The sequence below is a fragment of the Sus scrofa genome, chromosome 7 (genome assembly GCF_054392235.1).
Source record: "Sus scrofa isolate SSC_HxYL_T2T_F1_AM1 chromosome 7, Sscrofa_HxYL_maternal_Yorkshire_Landrace_v2.0, whole genome shotgun sequence".
Taxonomy (NCBI): Eukaryota; Metazoa; Chordata; class Mammalia; order Artiodactyla; family Suidae; genus Sus; species Sus scrofa.
Window position 1 is genome coordinate 6,126,673 of NC_139389.1, and position 19,379 is coordinate 6,146,051.

The 19,379-nt window shown below is 38.0% G+C and overlaps 1 long non-coding RNA gene across 2 annotated transcripts in view; it reads right to left on the reverse strand.

Annotated features, from left to right (window-relative positions):
* Positions 1-19,379, reverse strand: part of LOC102167185 (uncharacterized) — a 367,702-nt gene that overhangs the window by 163,535 nt on the left and 184,788 nt on the right. For both annotated transcript variants that reach the window (XR_014809578.1, XR_014809577.1), the window contains 2 exons: positions 7,072-7,193; positions 2,615-2,697 (listed from right to left, as the gene is read on the reverse strand). This is a non-coding gene — a long non-coding RNA (uncharacterized LOC102167185). The remainder of the gene's footprint in view (positions 1-2,614; positions 2,698-7,071; positions 7,194-19,379) is intronic.

The window sequence follows — 19,379 nt, forward strand, 5'->3', positions numbered from 1 at the left end:
AGCAAAAGGGAGACATATTTCTAGTTTCCAGATGCTAAAGAAAGGCTAGCTCTTATTAATCAAAGAAAACCCTATATATAACCATGAACTAACTACATGGTATTCCTGGTGGCCCTATTATTGCTCTTGAGGGGAGAGAGGAAGGCAGGGCAGGATCAAGAGATAACGTCGCTAGAAAACAGTAAATTGAATTTGCAATTTTTTTGGAAAGTTAAATGGGAGAACAAAGTGATTTTGCAATAATGTTTGCGAAAATTATTTAATAATATTAACATCACTAAAATGCCACGTTCCTTTCCTCGAAGGGGAAGCATGAATGAACACGGGGTCTGGGAGTAGGTAATTAGAGTAAACCCATATGAAATGAATGTCCAAATGAGGCAGGGTTACACCTTATGTTTCCCTTGCACCCTAAAAAGGAAGGAGGGCTGAGACTCAGTTAACGTTGGCAGAACCACTGCACCTTGTGGAACATGAAGTGGTCTCCCAGCTGGCAACACCCTTCTGATGGCACTGCCCAAGCTGTGCCCAAGAGCGCAATGCTTAGTGTTTCTTTCAGCCTAATGATGGAGGTACCTGGCCAATGCAGTGAAGTAATACAACGGATAATAAAGCTCCCCAAGAGTTCTGATACAAGTACAGTGCAACAGGTCAAGTGAGCTAATGAAAACCTGGGTGGCTTCATGAAAAAAGTCCCTCGAAATCCGGTCTCTGTGGTAATGGGGAGTTATGCTCTGAGATGCATGCTCACCAAAGCAGTGATTCCCAAGGATGCAGGAACACAGGACGGACTTTCAATGAGAGACAAGGCTGCTGAATTCCTGACACTGCATGAAAGTATCAGAAGTGGCTTAACCCATCCAGAAGAATGATTGTTGTGATTGGTTCATTGGTTCAGGTAGAAATATTCAGATATTCAGACACACAGAATATTGCTCAACCCCCCAGAAACCGAGAGGGCAGCTGAACCTCCCTAATTTATAACTAGGGAGGGGTTCAGCCTTTGGATACTGAAAGGTTGTGAGTTGTGTTTATTAGAACACAAAACTGACATTAAGTATGACACTTCCATTCCTGCTGTTACTGAAGACTCTTTAGTGCTAAGGTAAGACTGACTCAAGCCCTTAACTCCAAAACCTATGCCCAAGGTTTATCAAGGAATTCACTCAGTTTCTTCTGCTGCCTTGGATACCTAAGTGTGAAATTATGCTCTATGTAACCCATCCACCCAGCATGAAACAAAGCTCTACTTATTTTCAAAAGTCCTCCAAAGATTCTTTCTCTCTCACCTCTATTTCTCTGTTTCCTTTCTTTCACACAGACACACAATCACACAGACACACGCCCACACACACACCAAGTGCCCACAAACACCTGATTTATGGTAATCATGGCCAAAGAGCTGAGGAATATTAACAAATGATCACACAGAACAGAGCTCCACAGGTAACAACCTAAATGCTTCTTCTGTGGCTCCCTGGTCCTGATTGTGAAGGTTCCTATTCTGGCTCTTCCCCCACCCAGCATCCAGCCCCCCATAACTTTCGAGCTCATCTCCCCGCCTCGACTTCTCTGTAGCTCCGGATTGTCCTTGCCGAATGCCTACTCTCTCTGGCTCTTGTAACCCAAAGGTACAACCAAACCAGGTGCTCCTTAGACTAAGGATCTTGCTTTTAACATCCACACTTTCATGTGTGTGTTATACGCACTGATCTAGTGAACACTATGTGCCAGGCACTGTTCTAAATGCAGGGGAAATACAGTGATCAAGAGGTAATCCCTCCTTGTAATGATTTTAGAATGTGTTGGGAAGAACTAGAAGAAACAATTACGAAATGATAGATCCCCCAAAAGCCCCTTAGTTCACCCAGTGAGTTGTTGAACGCCTTGAACATGAGGAGACGTGTAAACTGAGACTTGGGGTGAAGAGCAGTCTTCCAGGTAGCCCAGAGGGAGGAGGGCTTTCCATGTCAAGGGAAGAGCCGAGGCAACAGCAAAGAACAAGTGCAAAGACTGGAGAGAGAAGAACCTGGTGAGGGGCAGGGTTTGATGAAGAAGGTGAGGCTGCTGGCAGAATAATGGAAACCATCGACCCTGAAGGTTACAGGACCAGATGTGCATCTCAGAGGCATCACTCCGCTGGTCTCAGGAGGGAAGGTCATGGGCAGGATCAGAAGGCGGGGAGTGAGGCTAGGGGAAGACAAGTGAGTATGTACTCCAGGGATTCAAGCCGGAAGCAGAAAGGATGGCACTATAGAAGAGGGAATTAATCAGTTAACGGTGGGGCTCGGCTCCTGCTCTGTGTTCCTCCTGAATCTGTGACTGTTGCATCCAGTCATGTGGGTACAACGTCCAGCTCAGCGTCATCTGTGCACAGGTGTGATGGATGTGGACATTCACACTGCTCTACCGACTGGCACTGGGGAATGACCTGCCCAACTGTGGGTTCAGACATCAGGGATAAGGCAGGTGGAGCTAATTGGACCTCGACAGAAGCGCACCTGGACCTTGGCTCCAAAAGCCCCATCTCTCACTCCCTGGACTTGGACACCACTGACAGTTGTGGTCATAATATGTGGGAAAGACTGTGATTTATTCAAAGGAAGAAACTTACCTGGATTCCGGATTTCAGCTGATTTTCAACAGATGAAGACACAGCAGGCAGGCCACCCCCCAGAGTTCCTTTGTCTTCAGAAGCTGAAAAACACAATATTTCAAAAAGGACTAAAAATCAGAAGAAAGAGTATCAATGTAAACTTTAGGATTCTCTGTTTAAGAGTGCGTGTGGTGCATTTTCTTTAGCGGGACACCTAGCACAGAAGAGAAATAATCACGTTGCTGGCAAGAGACCAGGTACGCCTGAACGCGACCAGAGACCATCAGGTTGTTGCTGAACCTAGACGTGGGATCAAAGGACTAGAATCTAGAAAATTGACATAGGTTCTCAAGGTATACGTAAGACTGACCCAACTGGGAGAGATGCTGACAAGGCGACAGGCTGAGGAGCAAGGGTTTTAGCTGCGACCCGACCCGATGCTCCGGGTTCTCTGTGCACCTGCCTTGGTCCTCTTGCTGCTCCTTGGAGCACAGACCCAGAGCCAGATTCCAGACCCACAGATGACTGATACACTTGTCCGCTTCCTCGAGTCCTCTCGGGGGACAAAATTATATACCTTGGATTTGGGGCATTACTCTTTGTACTTTTTATTATTATTAAGGAAAAGGATAGGACCTATTTTAAAGACCTAATTTAAATATTTTAGGAGCCTTTCAAATACCTGGGACTTTGCTCAACACCAAAACCCTAAGAGTTTGCGTTCATATAGTTTTTTGTCAGTTTGTTTGATCCCCCCTCCCCTTTTAGAGTGCCAACTCCATGAGACCAGAAAAGGGGTTTTATTCATCTTTACATAGACTGCAGTACTCAGCTCGCTGTTTTATATGTAGTAAATAACAATATTTGCTGATTTAGAGCACATTAAATTCCCCTAGAAGTAGAGGAAAGAGGCAAAGGGTAATTACTCATTTAGCTTCACTTATCTCATTTGCAATATAGAAACAATTCCCACTCTGCAAGGCTCTCTGAGAAACACAAAGTGAATGTATATGAAAGGACTTTGTGCAACCCAGTGGACCACCCAGATGCAAATAATTATTTAATTGTATAGCTTTTCTACTGGTATTATCATACAGACACTGAAAGACAAAAGGGACTCCATCCTTAGTTCTTAATGCATTTGTTTGTATGAATTTAAAACCTCGAGTGATTTCTACAACCTTTTCAAGAATCACAGAACTCTCCTTGACAGAAAAATAAGTCGGGTCAGAAGACCGTGTGGCCAATTACTTAAAAAGCAGACTATACCAGGGACTTATAATGAGAAAAACATGGATAAAAATACAGTTTCTTTCTTCCGTCAAAACCGACTTTGATAAATGCTTTGGTTTTGTTAATAATCCTTTTTTAAGAAAATTAAATGCTAGCTTCCCCAGATGTCTGTAAATATTACATATACTTTTTTGATTTCGTTAAACATCAGTTGGGTGACTCTTTCAGTGTCAAATCTTTGTTGGGCTCAACACTCTTTCTATGCAGTTCTTCCAGTTCTCCGCGGTTTGCAGAATTACAGGCAGACCTTATTTTATTGCATTTCGTGTTACTGAGCTTTGCAGATACTGTGTTTTTCCACAAATTTGAAGGTCTGTGGCAACCCTGCACCAAGTATGTCCATTGGCACCAGTTTCCCAGCATCATTTGCTTGCTTTGTGTGTCTGCGTCACATTTTGGTAATTCGTGCAACAGTCCAAGCTTTTTCATCATTATTACATTTGGTATGGTGTCTGTGATCAGTGGACTTTGATCTTACTGCTTTGACTCTCTGCAGGCCCAGAAAATGGCTAGTGATTTTTTAGCAATAAAGTATTTCTTAACTAAGGTAGGTATATTGTCTTTTTAGACTTAATTGTATTGCACACTCAATGGACGGCAGTAAAGGTAACTTTTACAGGCCCTGGGAAATCAAAAAAATTCACGTGACTCACTTTATTGTGATGTTTACTTTATTACAGCAGCCTGAAAACAAACCAACATTATCTCCAAGTTTTAATTTAATTTTTTCTAAAATATGATTTCATTTTAAAAGAATATTTAATAAATTACAAATTTCATAATCCATTATTTTTATTTACCCTTTAAAATGAATGTTCCAATTTTCTATTGCTCTATAACCAATCATCTAAAAATGTAGCGGCCTAAAGTGGCAACAATCGTTTTCATCTCTCAGGCTCTCTACAGGTCAGAAGTTTCAGAAGGGATTTTAGAAGGAACCAGGCAGGCAGCTGTGACTCTGGGTCTCTAACGCAGTCGGAGACAGAGCAGCTGTGGCTGGAACAGAGGAGGTGGAGGTGGGTTGGGGTGGGTGGGGACCGTCTGAGCATCTTTCTCTCTCTTTCTGTCGTCTCAGAGTCTATCCATATGGTCTCCACATGGGCTATATTTGGCTTCCCAATAGCATGGTAGCCTCGGGGCCGTCAAACTGCTCACTTGGCCAATAAAGACTTTTAAGAGCAAGTGTGCCAGGAGGCAGGGAGGAAGTTGTGTCTCGGGTCCTGTGAGTCACGAAGCACGTGTCACTTCTGCTGTACTCCCCGATGGTAGGAACAGTGACAAAACCCTGCCTGGTTTCAAGAAGAGGAGGCAGAGACCACACTTCCCTGCAAATTCAAAGAATTTGCAGAAATGTTTTTAAACTGACATAATGTAAACAATATGGCCGTTATCACATGCATTTGCCTAAGTAATGAAAATCATATTTCCTATAAATACAAACACTTAACAAACAGTTACTGCGTGTTTCCTATGTGTCCGGCACTGAGATAAGTGCTGCGGGTAAAAAGATGGATGGATGGTTTCAGTCCTGAAAGGCCCCTGCCTTCTAATAAGAAAGACGTAGATGAATAATTACAATGCATGCTAAATACCTGCACTGTGATGACACTGAGGGGGACTGCGCCTGCATTCTGGAAGCAGTAACCTTGAACTGAGTTCCAAGCCATGAGTGATGACGGATTATTTATCCAGGGAGTGGGGCCAGAATGCAAAGCCACAAAAACAAGAGATGGGAAAGCGAGCGTGTGTGAAGGCACAAGCAGTGTGTTTCTAAAACATATATTTGTGTTTGGGAGCGGTTGGGGGTGACGCTGAAGAGAAAGACAGGGGATACATCATGCAGGGCCTCATGGACCAAGGTCACTGGCTAGCCCTTCTCCTGTAGATCATGGAAAAACTTTGAGAGATTTTAAGCAAAAGAATAATATGGTACCAGTTATTCAGGCTGCTGTGGAGAAGGCAGCGTTCACAACAGCGACGAGGAGAACCAGTTAGAAAAATGTTGCAATGACTCTGGCCACAAATACTAGGATAAATAATAGCGACAGTGGAGACGGTAACGCCAACATCATAAATTCAAAAGCAGGGCCTCGGAACTAAGGATAAATTGGATGAGGAACTTGAAAGAGAAGGAACTGAGAAGTCGTTTTATAGATGACTGATGAAAGGTTATGGGGTTTTCTAAAGGCTAGTCAGCAAATATGGAGAGTATCCAGCAACTGAAGTAATTTTCAGCATATTAAGTAACATTCTTACAATATGAAAACTTGGTTGATCATGTGCAGCCTGTCTCAGGGTGCGGTTTACCTTTTTGTATGCCGAAGTCTTTTGGGATTCAAGAACTTCTTGTTTATTGATGAATGTGTATGACCTAAATAAATCCTGTTTGAATCTTTTTACTTAAAAGTCTAAGGAGAGATCATTTTTCCACTGATGATCTAAGTCAAGGACACTTAACAAATCGTATTTTATTTTTAAAACTAAACTCGATGACATGTTAAATCTTATTTATTTATCTAATCATTTCAAAAGCATGAAAGATTATTGATTGAAAACATGAAAAATGGGAGCATTTTAATTTTGCCAGTAGTTGAAGGGGAAGACCTATGATAATTCTTAGCAAATGCTCTTTTACCATCTTTTTTCTTTTTATCATACCTATGCATTTAAGATATATGTTTAAAATAACAGCTCATGGTGGGCTCTTGCTTTTATAGAATCTGATATTTTTTGCCTTTATTCAGAATGCCTAGATCATATATATTTGACATAATTATTGATAGATGTGGTTTAATTTTACCATCTATCTACTTATTTTTTGGTACTATCTCCTTCTTTCCTTCTTTTGAAATATTAGAATATTTTTGTGGTTCTATTTTCATCTCCACTGTGGTTTACTTGCTATAGGTCTTTGTTTTACTTTATTTTTCATGATTGCTCTGAAGTTTAAAATATTAACTTTTTATTTATCAGAGGCCACCATCAAATAATAATATAGCAAACGCTGTTATAGTTTAAGAATTTTACACCCGTGTCCTTCCCTTTCCCTTTTATTATTCTTTTCCTATTATTATATATTTCACTTCTGCATATGTTTTAAACTTCACAGTATATGGCTACTATTTTTCTTGCTACTGCATTTTCTAGACAATTATATTTTAAAAGGAGTAAAAAATAGTTACCTCTGGATTCAAACTCTTGTAATCATGGGGTGGGGGGGCTGTGGTCTCCATCCTTTCTTGGGATCTCAATTCAGGAACTCCTCCAACTTCTCACTTTAGGGACCTCAGATCCTTTCATGGCCCTGGTAAGGGGAGGTAAAAAATGGCCATTGTGAAACCCTTCCAGAACCTTCTGCATAACCTTTTTTTTTAATGTGTACTTCTATGTTTATTGCAGTACTATTTATAATAGCCAAGACATGTAAACTTAAATGTCCATCGATGAATGAAGAAAATGTGTATATATGTGATGGAACATTACTTAGCCATAAAAAAGGAGGTCTTGTCTTCTGTGACATGAGTGGACCTTGAAGGTATTTTATTATGCGAGATAATTCAGAGAAAGATAAATACCATATGGTCTCACTTACATGTGGAATCTGAATGCTAAAGGATGATCTCTAATTACACAAGGAACTTCTAAAAACCTTGACAAAATGATCAAATGGACATCCTGTACCTCCATGAAAATAATTCACTAGAGGGCCATGCTCAGATCTTGTCCCACCTAGGAGAAGAAAATTCCTCCCCACTCAAGCCCACAGTCTCATCAAATGTGGGGGAGAGGGTTTTTTTGTTTTTTTTTTAAAGAGCAAAAAATAAACAAAACAAAATTAGTTAACAGTTCAGAAGTTGATTGAACTCCAAGGAAGTGGACTGGGACTGTTGCAGCCAAGGAAGCTTGTTTTATCGGGTGGGAGGTGCTGGATTCTAGTTTTTGACAGTTTGTTTACTTTATTGGATTTTATTACTTTCTGTAAGCTATCTTCCACACTGACCTCTGATTACCCATCCCCCCTCTTCTTCCATATGTTAAATTTTACAATGTTACTTCAAACACTCTAAAATAAAGTTACTGCATGGATGAGAATTATTTCTTCAAGGGATTAATTGAATGGCAACTTATAAATTATAGATATTCTTATGCATTTCCAGATCTTCACTATTCGAGTTTGGTTATTAAATCCATATACAATTCTGAACTTTTGCTCTTTGGCTGCTGCTAATATTTCTCTTTTTTGATCACTTGAGTTATATTTCACATTATCAGAGAATAATTTGAGACAAATAATTAGAGACTTTCCAAATAGTTCTTAGCACACTGCCTTGGGAAGACTTTTAAAATTAACATCTTAGTTTTAATGGAAAATATTGAAACAACTGACAAATAGTAGTATTTTTACACTCATCTACTCATTTTCAAGTGACTATATCATGTTTTCTTATTAAAGTAGAAAACTGATAACTGTTATCTAAGCAGATAACTGATAACCCATAATAACAGCTGATAAAAATAATGGATAGCTGGTAGTAGGCTTATAGTATGGGATAATAGTTTTATTTAGGATACTCCATAAGCAATATTAGATCTTGATAATTCTGCATATGGTTTAATGGGAAGTATGCTGGGCTTTAGCATCAGGATATCTTGATTCCCTCCTGCCTCTGTCACTTTCTACATGCTTCATTGAGAAATTCGTTTTCATGCCTGGTTCTCAGTTTCCTTACTTTTAAAATTTTATGAGTAACCTGTGTACATCAAAGGACACTTAAGGAGAACAAATGGGCAATAGGTTTCTACCTAAAGTTTTAATGCGGTTAAAAATGAATGACATTATTAAGGCCTGAATAGGTTAATATTATACATGTGAAGACACTGACATGTAAGAATTCAAAATATTTTAAAAAGAGCCTCTTGTAGATTCAATACAATTCTATGATAAAATTTACAAACTCAGAATTTCCATCTCTTTTCAAGAATTGGTCTTCTTTCAATTCCAACATGTATTTTCTCTATTTAAGAGAGTTTTCCCCAATATTTTAATATTTTACACAATATCAATTGTTTTTCCACTTGTAATTGGAAAAAAGAGAGTTCATTGTTATTTTGATTGTGCCATCTACACAATAAATAGCTTCATTCTACTTGGCTTGTGGATTTGAAAATAAAGCTTTTCTAAGAAATCGAGACATAAGATTTTGAATTGCCTGTCTTCCAGCTTTTAAAAACTTTAATCCAGGAAATAATTTCCATGTGAATGTACACTCTTCCAATTATAACACTATCCCCTAGAAGCTTTTTATGTATCAACACATTCCTTTAAAGGACCACACAACAACTCCATTCTTTAAAAGATCCAGAGCCATACCATTAGTGGGAGGAAAACTAATTTTGGTAAGAATTAAAATTTCCCGTAAGAGTCTGCTCATGAGTCAAAGTAACTTTGAAGACATTTGATGATTTTCCCCCTGATTCTCACACTTTTTTTTTGAACAAAAGAACAGTTAAAAGAAAACAGTGGTGATCATAAATAAAATCCCAGACTCTGAAATTTAATGGTCTATTAAAACATTTTTCTCAAAATTTGAGAGGAAATATTTCCTTGGGACTTGGGTGAACACGAACACTCGGAATTAGTCCTTCTGCCTAATTTGAAGTCATTTGCTTTGAATCTTTACTGATATTCTTAATAAAAAGAGATCCACCGATTCTGACCTTCAATTCTTTTTCCTCATCTGGTGGTCATTTAAAATCTGATAGATACAAAAGCTTTTCCTGGGAGGCATCGTCTCGCATGAATAAAGGCCAATATTAACGTGATTAAAAGAGTCTGGGTTCTTCCTTTGTTAGAATGAATCTGGTAATTCTCTGTAGACATGATGTATGTGGTGGTGGAAAGACTATTCTAACGTCTAGTGTGAATGTCTGTCACGAGCCTGTAAATGCACCAACTGTGGGGAACAGTCCAAGGCTTCATTCTTCAATCGAGCCTTTCTAACCAGGCATTTCTCCTTGAGGACTGCTTCTGAACAAAAGACATCCTGCTGCCGAAGTTCTTTTAAAGGGTAAAGGTGGTTTAAGAGTCGGGAAGGACGGGAGTATCTATGTCTCAAGTCTGCCGTCTCATTAGGAGGGTGACTGATTCCTCCTGTTCTATTACCTGTTCACTTGAATGTTATCTGCCTCGAACAGCTCCATTGTGCTTCTTACTTTACAGATAGGAGAAGATATTTTATATCAAGTAATTACACATTTTCTGCCTTTTTTAAATAATCTTTTTACTGCGCTGCTCAGAAGCTTCCAAGAACTCAATCAGCCTTTAAGTTCTTAGATTTTTAGAACCAGATGGAAAACTTAGAACCATTACGGCTATTTCCCACCTAGCCTTCACGGTCATCTCAGAGTTTCTGGGATACACAAGCTCATACGCTGGCAAGAGAAGCAATATTAAAAAACTGGCCAATCCTATTCTCCGGTTATTTTGTTGTAAAATTTCTCAGTCGTGGCATCATGGAGGGTAATCTAAACTCAACTTTCTTCTCATCCCTACACAGGCATGAAAGTTGCTTCTTGTGAGGGAGTGTTTCCTTTTATCGGAACATTTATTTATAGAGTATACTGTACGTGATTCACCACTCTTTCGTGTCACATAGATACTGAACCGCAGTCTTGAAATGGGATCTAAGTTCAAAATCCAATGTTTGCCAAATACTTTGGTGAGCTATAATTTTCTCATATGTTGTGTAATGGTTAAAGGGGATACTGTGTAGGACAGCACTTAGTAAAATGTCTAGTTAGCATGGAGTCCTTTCTCAGTAGATGTACATATATGCACGAGTACTTTAAACACATGATACGCACACATGAGCGTGGAGGTAAACTAACAATGGCGTTAGGTTTGTGCCTGGGATGAGGAAAGTGCTGCTTCTATGCCCGGGCAGCAATTCGTGCCTGAGTCATGGGAGAGGGACTCATAGTTGATGGCGAAGAGAAGTAAACCATTCGGTTGCATATCTAAAGATCTTCTCCAGTTTCAACCATTTGAAGATCCTCAAAATGTAACCATGATTCTTTATTTTATATTTGGGTTGGCTAACATGACTATATATAACTGAGTCTCTCTTTATGTTATATTAGTTAAATGAATAAATGTTTGTTGTTGGAAACTAAGTTATTTCATTAGCACTATGTTGGCTAAATAACCTTTTAAAAGAAAACTATCATAAAAAAGGTAATGGAAAGAAATGAACTGTGTATGAAAGTTCATTTGCTTACACGAGGATGAAAAAATTGAATGATGTTTGAGAAAATATTTGTTCTTTAAGAAACTTTCATTTTACCCTCACTACTTATTTTATAATGTAAAATAAAATCAGATTGTTATCTAAACAGACTTTACATTTCTTTTTTAGTATTTCATGATCACGGTCAGGGGAAATTTGGTTTTAAAAAAAATCTACATACTGAGAACAGTACAGAAACATCAAATCCATGATTATAACTGATTTTAAAATGTTGAAAACCAGTTCAGCATGAACAACTGGCTATAACACACATGGTATGATAGATACTCCGGCAAATCTTCCAATTGAAAGGCATTTTTATATGTTCAAATGACAATGGGAGAAAATTTGATCCAAATAAGAAAATACTAATTAGTATAAGACTGCACTTTCAAAAAATTATCTTGAAAACACTCTTGCCAATTTTTTGTTAGAGCACTATAATGACACTGTGTTTTGAAAACGGTTTCATGATGTACGAACTGTCTTTTTCATGAAGGTTTTTATGTTGTCTTTTTTCATACGTGGTTCTTGGATGTGAGAAAAATATTCTTGTACATTCATATTGGCTTTAATACATAGTTCCTCCAAAAAATAGTCTACCAATTCTCCTGAAACAAACTGTGTTTAATAATTTCTCTATTCTTTCAGACAGTAAAAAAGTGTACCATTCAGGTAATAAGACTATTACGTTTGATATCTGACTACATATCTGAAATGTCAATTTATGAGTCTAAAATGTTAGTGACAGAATTGTAAATCAACTATACTGCAGTAAAATTTTTAAAGTAAAAACAAACACTACAGCCGAAAAATTAAAAATAAAACATTAGTGACATGTTAAGCATGATGTGTATAAATCCACAATTACATTTTAAAAGTTACTTCTATAAGAAATAGATCTTACTAAGGGAAGCCTTCCCAGATTTCCTATCCCAGGTTCCCTGTTATAATTTCTCACAGACCCAGATACATTTCCTTCGAGTAATTTTTCTTTAGTGTTTGTGTTAATTTGATTACTATTTTCTATATACCAATCATGGCAGGGGTCTGTTTCTATTTTTTGCTCATGAATTTATACCTAGTGGCTGATACATGGTGAGTACTAGAAGAAATGAATAGATGACTACTTACTTTAAAAGATATCCAAGGAATAAGTCATTTAGGGTTGCTTTGTACTCTGTTTCTGTATTTAAACACCTTCAAAATTAGATCTTTTCTTCCAAGTAATTTTCCCCTTTTTAAAACTCATTTTTACTCTTCATTTTTATGAAATGAGAGAATACTTGGTCTGTATCTTCATCATAACCATTTTATTTTCTCTAGAGTGAGTCTAGAGTAAGGTGTTTCCTATTTTTTCTTCAGAAATTCTATTTTCACAGTTGCTGCTTTGTTCAGTCATAAACGTAAACACTGATGTGTGAAGAACCCCAGGATTCATCTAGCTCAGCCCCTCATTTTGAGGCCCAAAGAGGTTAACTGAATTTCTCAAATGACACAAAATAAGTTACTGGCTGAGGCTAAATATAGGCTTGGTTTTCCAATTAACTGTCTGTTTTGTGCTCTATTATTTTATACTACATGGCTTCAGAGACCCAAACAAAACACAATAATGAACTAAGCTCTCATCACCACATGTGTCCAAAACAATTATCTACTGCCCCTAGTTGTTCTGTCCACGCTGGAATCGGCAAAAGCTGAATTTGCCGTCATAGTTATAAGTAGGAAATAAACATTTGAAGATATATTAATTAGGTTCATTTTTACATTTAAAATCCTTTAAAAAGAAACTTTCTGCTTTATTTATCATCTCTAAATTGCGTTATATCCTTGCCAGTTTGTAAGTGTTTATGTTTTGAATTTAGTGTTTAGTATGAGCATAAAATACTGAATTAGTTTGAAAAGGCTGCGATAACAAAGAACCTTAGAGTTGGCAGCTTAAATCATAGAAATTGGTTCTCTCATAGTTCTGGAGGCTAGAAGTCCAAGATCAAGGTGTTGACAGGGCTGTTTACACTGAGGCCTCTCTCGTTTGCAGATGGCTGCCTAGTCATGGTCTTTCCTCTGTGACCTAATTGCCTCTTCTAACTACACCAGTCAGATTAGATTACGGGTCTACCTTAACGGCCTTATTTCAAATTAATAACCTCTTTAAAGGCCCTATCTCCAGATACAGTCACATGCTGAGGTGGTGGGGGTTAAGCTTTCAACATAACAATTCTTGAGAACACAATTCAGCCCACAACAAACACCCTTCAAGCAATTTCTCTAAGAAGGCTGCGGAAGGAACCAAGGTTCTAAGATAATACATTTTTTATCTTTTACTAAAGAAATGTTATTAGGGTCTTCGTTAATCAATATGCCTATAACAGTATCATTTTATAACTTCAGTATCAGGCTAACACTGTTCATGGAAAACGGGAAAAATTCCATTGTAGATTGAGATCCAATTATTGATTCACTGTGAATTCCCAACTGTTTGCTAAAGACACAAACTGGAGTTCCCATCGTGGCTCAGCAGAAATGAACCTGATTAGCATCCATGAGGATGTGGGTTCAATCCCTGGCCTTGCTCAGTGGGTTAAGGATCCAGCATTGCCATGAGCTGTGGTGTAGGTTGCAGATGTGGCTCTGATCTGGCATGGCTGTGTCTGTGGTGTAGGCCGGCAGCTGCAGCTCTGATTCGACCCATAGCCTGGGAACTTCCATATGCCACCATGGGTGGTAGATGCAGCCATAAAAAGGAAAAAAAAAAAAAAAAAAAAAGGACACAAACGACCTAACTGATGTACAATGAAGCTATTCATCAGAACCAACTAGCCCTGAGATACAGCCAGACCTAAAGGTCACCCCTTCTAGCTCTGAGGCCTTAGGAAAGTTCTTAATCTCTCTAAGTTTCCTCATCTATAAAATAGAGTGCCTACCTCAAAAATTGCTGGCTGTGGCTTAAATGAAGTTAAGTAATACCATTTATGGGTGCGATTATATTTTGAATATCATTTTCACATCCAATTTTATCAATTTATTAGGGTATCATGCTTTTATTAGCAAATTCCATATCCCTAGAGATTTTAACATTTGAATAATGATTTGTATAGCTCTAATTTTAATGTAATATATTAGGCATTACAGCAAATGTTATTTTAGAAGGTAACCAGCCCAATCAGATACGATGGATTAATTTTACTCTCAATTAAGAGAACAAAATTAAATTTTCATTGTTTCTTATAAGACTGGACAGGGGTGTAGAAGTTCTTCAGCCCTGATCCCATCCCAAAAGTTTTGTCTGTCGAGCATGGCATTATCCCAGCTCCCTTGGAAATGGCTGAGGGACTGAAAAATTGTCAATGTGTTGCTTAATTACCTGCACCTGTCTACATAAGAACATCTTATGTGGTGATTATGGATCTGGTGCAAACCATCATGCATGGAGCTTTATTGTGCTTCAATTTCCCTTCATATCTCCATCCAGTCCCAGGGCTACCTTTTGGCTTATGAGCACCCCATTCAACACAAAATAAATTGGTTCCACTCAAGAAGATTAGAAATGGTGGGAAATATAATTCCCCCTTATTCTTGGCAACTGTGCCAGTGTGTGTGTGTGTGTGTGTGTGTGTGTGTGTGTGTGTGTGAGAGAGAGAGAGAGAGAGAGAGAGAGAGAGATTCTAAACCAGCAGAAAATACACAGGAGAATGAAGAAAATCAGTGCTTTTCTTTAATAAAGTTGAAGCTCCATCAGCGAACTGGCCTGACGCTGACTTCAAAAACCACACTGACGCTTCTCTCCAGTTCTGCTCTCGTGGAGCTTGAGACAAGATTGGAGGGAGTATCCAGGGGAAGGCTTGCAGCTCCTCTCTTGGCAATTATTCTATGCTTCAATTGCAGGAAAGCACAAGCAAACTCAGTCTCCTGGGCTGTGTGACAAAGGAGGGAAGATGATGGTTCCAAGTGAAGCTGAAGCTTCTGCTTCCTAGCTTCCTCATGCCGCTCCATCTGCCTCTTCTGAGAGCTCCCATCTCCCACTGTGTGCAGCTGAGTTTCAAGTACTCCTGGCGGCATAATGACTGAGACTGAGATATTTCCTCCCGTTGTCAATAGCACTCCTATCCTGAAACTGTCCCAGAAACCTCATCCAAGTCTCCCTCCTCTCCATCCTTGATCTGTGAGAACAAAAGGAGGGCTTTGCCGCCCCTCTCATTAATGATCATCTTAGTTTCAAAGCCATGTGTATCCAACTAAAAAATAATATTTTTTATTTTAGAATGTAAAGTTTTTGGAAGATCTCATCTATTGGAGCATGTAACTATTGGTGTAGCCAGAAGAGGAGATCACAACCCAGAGAAAGAGCCAGACTGCTGTGTCTGGATACTTAAAAAGACATTTGGAGGGGAGAGCATCTGCAAATGTTGATGAAAATGGGTTTGGAACTTCTCCTTTGATCAGGAAATAGGTGGACCATAAAATGTCTGATACATGATGCTGCCTGCAGCAAACCCACATTCTGAAACCGAGTCATCTTATTACTCTAGAAAGCACCAATAGAGAAAGGAAGAAGGCTTGAAAGACCCTACACTTTCCAGTTGCCATTAATATGCAGTTTTGAGTTAATCAAAAGTTGTCACTTGTTTGCTTTTGCAAAATGAGTGGTCCTTTATATTTCATACTTTGCGCCAGAGATTTTTTTTAACCAATGTTCAAAAATACATACTGATATTAAGAGATACAGGTTTGCTTATGACCTGTTTTTTCTATAATTGTTTGTAACACAGGGGCCATGTGTTATCCTTCTTTGCACACCACATATTTTCTTGCTCGTAAGAGACATTCAACATGTTTCTTACTCATTGATGAAGGGGATATAAATACCTCACCAATAACAGAAGCTTGGAGCTGTAAGGGATATTTTATCATATGCTTTTTGTTTTATTTCATTTTTGTATCATCTCCTTTAAGACCCATATGTTATAAATGAGTAGACTTAAAGTGGTTACTTTCAAGATCTAGAATATGAATTAGGTCTCCCGATTCTTACACTAAAATAAAATGGTGATAAACTCTAATAACAACAGCAACAAACCTTATAATAAAACTGTGTAACTCAATGGAGCAAGCTTCTGGTTGAGGAACGGCAGTGTGGTTTAGTGAACAGGCACTGGCTGTCCACTCAAAAATCTCAAGTTTTTTTCTTTTTTTTAAATCTCAGCCGTGTGTCAACCTAAATGGCAAAGGGACTCTCTAGGGCGTCAGCCACCTGTTGATAGTTCAATACACCACAAAATTAGCAGTTGGTATCACTGTCATGAAGAACAAGGACAGACTCTTTTCCTGAGAAAATCTAAGTCAAATTTTGGCTGATTAAAATGAGCTTTTTTTTTTTTTTTTTTTTTTTTTTTTTTTGTATTTACAGAGAAGCAAGCAAAAATGTAATTCCCATTATAATATGCCTGTTGACTATGTTACTAATTCCACTAGTTCTCAGGATTGGGGAACAGTACAGGAGACCCCTTCTACATGTTTGTCTGCTTTCAAAGACAAGAGATAGGCTAATTTATAGAGATTTAAAAAAAACTCATGGACTTTTTTTCTAAAAAACAACTGTAGTGCAAAATCTAGAAACGTTTGTCTGCTTATTAAACCTGGACCTGTGTGATTTACACAAAGAATCCCTCCCTCAAGTGGTGCCTCTATCTGATTTCCTGCATTTGTTAGCACAGCTTAGTCTATATTAGGAACTTTTTGCTAGATCCAGGAATTTTTAATCCCAAATGTTTTCCTAAAGAGATTGGGGTTTGGAGAACAGAAAAGCCTCAGCTGGTAAAAACTTTCTGTAGCATCACAAGAGGACACTTTTGTTATTATCCTGGATGAGTTGTGAACTGAAAAACAGAAACAGACTCTGGTTCATCACAAACATCTTGATTCTGGACTTGACATTCCTGTGGGCAGGACTGGAACAGACATCATAAACGGCAGATTTGAGACACTGTCTCTGTCCCTTACAGAAGAAAGAGATAATAGTCATAGCTATGCCTGAATCTTTTCTCTTTCCTTACCACATTTGAATGTTAGGTAAAAAAGATAAATATTATCAATATCTAAATGCAGTTAGTTAATAAAACTTAAAAAAGTGAATAAAGACATGCATTAAAATCAAATAGAATAAAAAATATAACTGAAAGAGATAAAAATCAAACAGAAATTATTAAAAAATCCTTTTAGATCTGTACACTGAAAATTGTAAGACACTAATGAGAGATATTAAAGAAGACACAGATAAATAGAAAGGTATCCTGTGCATGGGTTGGGAAAATTAATATTGTTTAAATGCTCATACTGCCCAAAGTGATTTACATGTTCAGTATGATGCCTAGAAAAGTTTCAATGACATTTTTCACAGAAATAGAAAAAAATACTAAAATTAGTAGTGAAACTCAAAAGAGCCCAAATAGTTGCAGTAATCTTGAAAAAGCACAAATCTGAAGAAATATGTCCTGATTAAAAACTATACTACAAACTTATAGTAGTCAAAACAATATGGTACTGACATAAAAACAGACTCATAGATCAAGGGACTAGAACAGAAAGCCCAAGAATAAACCCACAAATATGCAGTCAGCTTATTCCTTTTTTTCTTTGTTTGTTTTCCTTTTCAGGGCTACACTTGCAGCATATGCAAGTTCCCAGGATAGCAGTTGAACTGGAGCTACAGCTGCCAGCCTACCCATAGCCACAGCAATGCTAGATTTGAGCTGTGTCTGCAACCTACACCATAACTCATGGCAACGCTGGATCTTTAACCCACTGAGCAAGGCCAGGAATCAAACCTGAAACCTCATGGTTCCTAGTTAGATTCATTTCTGCTGTACCACAACGTGAACTCTGGTCAGCTTATTCTTGATGAGGGCATCAAGAATAAAAAATGGGAAGGGAACAGTCTCTTTAATAAATGTTGGTGGAAAATTGGACCCTTATTTTACCCATACACAAAAATTAACTTGAAAAAGATTAAAGGCAATACCTGAAACCATAAAACTCCTAGAAGAAAACATACGGAAAAGCTCTTTGACATTGGTCTTGGCAATTACTTTTTGGATATGACCCTGCCCTTTTTAAGAGTCTGTTAACTCCAGAGTTCCCATTGTGGCTCAGCAGGTTATGAACCCAACTAGAATTCACGAGGATGTGGGTTGGATTCCTGGCCTTGGGTTAAGGATCTTGACATTGCCATGAGCTGTGGTATAAGTTGCAGATGTGGCTCGGATCTGGCGTTGCTGTGGCTGTGGTGCAAGCCGGCAGCTGCAGCTTGGATTTGACCCCTAGCCTGGGAACTTCCACATGCCATGAGTGTTGCCCTAAAACACAAAACAAAACAAAACAAACAAACAAACAAAACCCCCAGTTTGTTAAATCCAACTGAGCTCTCTTTTGCCCTAGGTTTTCCACTCTATCTTTCAGCAGCCAGGAATACCACTTTCCTTTCAAGAAGTCTATTTTTCAAATATACTCAGCTGTATAATATCATCTAACTACCTTGACTCAATGTTTTCTCACATGTAAATTCGGAACATTTGTACTTAATGATTCTAAGGTCTTATTCACATGTCAATCATAATACCACTAAGTAAAAGAACCAAGTGTAAATAGTTGACTATAATTCCTTTATTGCTGTAATTCAAACTAGGGATACGTTGCATCATTTTATGTGAATTATGAATTCCTTTTTTGATATTGTTTCATAGGAAAGTGCTGATTTAAAATGTTTATGATTGGTGGCCATCTGATATTTTTCAAATGTTAATCTTTATTTAATTTCTATCACTTATAGAAATATAATCATATAGAAACTAGTTTGTAACATGCCATAGTCTCTTAAAGAGGTAAAAGAAATAAATGCTTTATTGAACTCAGGAATGTTAACAGAGACTCATCTTACATTTTATTATCTTTAAAAAATGGAGCTACACATCACTGAATGGAGATACAGATAAGTTTGACTGTTTAAAAGAATAATTCTGAAGAAATATTACACTACAAATGCAAACAGATTGAAAAAGCCAAGGTTGTTCAGTATGTATTGATAATATTAGATTATTTCTCTGCATTCAAAGTAATAAGATTCAAGTTTCCAGGAAGGGAATGAAAAATTATATACCGTTTTATTTGTTTATTATTCAAACAAGTTGGTGATTTATGTTACTTTCGGG